Raw genomic sequence first — 231 nt, forward strand, 5'->3', positions numbered from 1 at the left:
AAGAAAAATTACTCCTCGCGCAAAATTTCCCTTTCGATCGCACGAGCGAAGGACGCAGAAGGCTGGAAGCCGGCCGTTCTGCTCGTTCGGTCAGAAAGGAAATCAACGACGTAATTACTCACATCCCAATCACCAACGATCCAGAATCGTTCCATTGAATCGGGTCACGAATTATTACGGAACGAGCGTTGGTCGACTTCAAAGCGACCAACGGCCGCTAAATATTATATT

The 231-nt window shown here is 47.6% G+C and overlaps 1 protein-coding gene across 2 annotated transcripts in view; it reads right to left on the reverse strand.

Annotated features, from left to right (window-relative positions):
- LOC102679189 (A-kinase anchor protein 200-like) overlaps positions 1-231 on the reverse strand; it is a 53,582-nt gene that overhangs the window by 38,878 nt on the left and 14,473 nt on the right. The window lies entirely within an intron of this gene.

Source organism: Apis dorsata, unplaced genomic scaffold (assembly GCF_000469605.1).
Source record: "Apis dorsata unplaced genomic scaffold, Apis dorsata 1.3 scaffold_92, whole genome shotgun sequence".
Lineage (NCBI taxonomy): Eukaryota > Metazoa > Arthropoda > Insecta > Hymenoptera > Apidae > Apis > Apis dorsata.